The following is a 2,975-nucleotide window of genomic DNA, read 5'->3' as shown; positions in this document are numbered from 1 at the left end:
AAAAATCGCCTAGAAGCAATTATTTTAAAGCTGCCACCAGAGGGCACCCTAATCTTTGTAGACAATAAAAGCCCAGCCACTCAATACTTCCCAGGGAATTTTTATTTTGACCAAGCAAGATTGCAGGGCAGAAAACGAACACGAGCAGAACATTTCCACTGTTTCCCATGTCATTTTACTAGACATATTTTCTCCTGTTTTTATTTTTATCTGACAAGTCATCCTCAAACACAGAAAGCAGGAGAAATGAGTCATGCCTCTTTTTTCAGTTCGTTCCAAGAGGGGAGATGACAGAGTATGAGATTGATGGTATCGTTTCGACAGTAACATCTTGCCCGCAAACATCATGCAGTGCAAAAAGTCACATCCCCATCATGCAAGGACGTTAAAAGACATGGTGGAATAAAATCCTGGGCTTTATGATGAGATGTTAATCGTCTCCCTGGGGCATGCGTCCCCTTTTGGATTCAAGGTAAAGAAATATCAAAACAGGGCAGCGAAGTCTTCTCACAGCACGAGAAACAGAAGTATTATTCAAAACGTAGAATCCATTTCTTCATTTTCTCTGTGGTCTGTGGTGATGTGTGCAAGGGTGAAGATGTGCAGAGAAGGCTTCCTGTCTCACAACACACAGAAACGAGTTCGTTATCTTGTTCACTGAGACAGCAGCTCTGGGTGCTGGAGGAATGACTGATCCACCTCAGTCCATTTCCTATGAGTTCTTAAAATCTAGTTTCGGGGGCTTCCATTTTTGTGACATATTACAAAACCCTAGGGAGGCAGTCACTCCACATTTCTAGGACTCTATTTCTCTTATATATAAATATCAGTATACCCCCTCCCCCCAAAAATTAATATGGTGAAGTCAATTGGAAAACCCCAATCAAATATCAAATATTAGACCGAAGAGGAGATCCATCCTAAAACTTCATTTAGACATGGCGGCTTTGCAACCCAGAGTGACTATTGGGTGGCCCCCTTCTGCACCTAAATTACTCACTTGATCTTCTGTGGACTTCATCAAAATATTATCAATCGGAGTATCATATAAAGAGGTATATGTCCATAAATGTATATATGGCTGGAACTGGTACAGTGCCTCTCCTCAAAAGACTTGAAAGTGTCTGGTTCGCCTCTGTGATACTGCTTGTGATTTAGAGGCTATCTGAGGAAATTAGCATAATTACATAAAAAAGAGCTGAGAGGAACTTAAGGTCCTAACCCTTAATCACTAAGCTCAGTGTCTGGCCTCTCCTGACACGTTTAAAAAGGAAAAATAAACAGATCTCTTTCATCAAGGATCTCACAGCTCCTACCCAGCAGTGTAATTTACAGAAGGAAGGAAAGGAAGCCGGATGATAAGTCATGCCCCAATCCACAGCCAGCCCAGCAGCAGATCAGTACGGGGAGGAACGGTAAACTTTCAGGCCACTGGGAAGAGACTGTACTCAAGGGAACAGGGGCCCTCGGGTTTCTGGTGGATGACCTCGGAAAAGCCACCACGGCCCTGGGCCCACGGCAGTGCAAGGGCACGTACGGTCAAGTTCACCTGCTGGGCCCCCACACCACCGCGCAAGGCAGAGATGGAGGGAGACTCACGCTCACGTCCTGGCCACACCACGTGGGGGCCTCCCCAAGGCACCTCACACTCCTTGGCCAGAAGGAATGATAACCCACAGCCATCCCCAGTATCACAGAGACCCCTCCGGAGGCGGAGAGGGAACCTGAAACACATCCATTTGCAAACTACTACAAAGTGCTACTTAAACCTAAGGCACCATCATGTCACCTTGACCTCTGACTCCAGCACAAGCGTTTTCCCCAGAGTGTGCTTTAGAGTCTTCGTCCAAGGCTGTAGGCCAGGGGTGTGATAACAGAGACTGTGACAGAACTCAGGATCACTCAAGGCAACAGACATCCTCCACGTGAGGGACGCGCCTCAGCAGACCCTGCAGTGGCCCGATCAGTGAGGGCATCACATCACGCACGAGGCGAGCAGTGGAAGGAGGCAGTCCCCCGACCAACAGCAACCCCAGAGAGGAGTCCAAGCCAGATCCTAGTCCACGGCAGGTGCCGTGGGTTCAGAGCCGGTTACGCTCAGAGCTTCTCCACTTCCCGAGTGGTCATGGTGGTGTGCGGTTCCACAGCCCTTACCAACAGATCTCTTTTATCCCAGGATCTCACAGCTCCTAACAAGCAGTGTACTTTACAGAAGGAAGGAAAGGAAGCAGAACGATAAGTTACACCCCAATCCACAGCCAGCCCAGCAGCAGATCAGTATGGGAGGAACAGTAAACTTTGACAACAGCGAACGGTATAGGAATCTCCCCTTAGACCCACAGGAAATGGCCCCAAATCCACTTCAGAGATGGTCCAGTCCTCAGGAATAAATCGGAAGTGATCCAATTTTCTCAGTATCCCTAAGATCAGAAAAAAATGGCTTCAGGCACAGAGAGACTTACTGGCATTACTTCTGAAGAACGTCACCCTCCTGTTCGCACTTCTCTTGCCCTCCTCTTCAACCACAGCTGAAGGTGGGAACTCAGAGCTGCAGCCCCCCCACTTCCTAGCACAAGAGAACACAGACTGAACACATCCCCAGAAGGGAAGTCACAAGTGAGCAGGTGAGTCTGGTCTAGAAAAGCTGGGCGCGAAATCCTGCAACTCAGTTTTAACTTTCACGGGGTGGGGGGCGGTTCTGTAGGGTAACTGTTTCAACTAACAAAGCAAAAACGTGTCAACTGACTTCACCTTGAAAAGTAATTGAAAGACTGGATTAAGTCATCTCACGGATCTATTTTGCCTTTAAATTGGGGTGGTACCAGTGGACTTGAAAAGGTCAGTTACATGTATATATTAATGAAAAGTCACAGTAAAGCATTAAAATATATCTGCAAGCTGTTGAAGCGCTTCCTGGGGAAAACTGGCTTGACGTCTATAGGGTGGTGCTGGAAACCAAAGAGAAATAAGGCAGA

Source organism: Muntiacus reevesi, chromosome 3, assembly GCF_963930625.1.
Source record: "Muntiacus reevesi chromosome 3, mMunRee1.1, whole genome shotgun sequence".
Classification (NCBI taxonomy): Eukaryota; Metazoa; Chordata; class Mammalia; order Artiodactyla; family Cervidae; genus Muntiacus; species Muntiacus reevesi.
The sequence above is the reverse complement of the archived record's forward strand: the minus strand, read 5'-3'. Positions refer to the sequence as shown.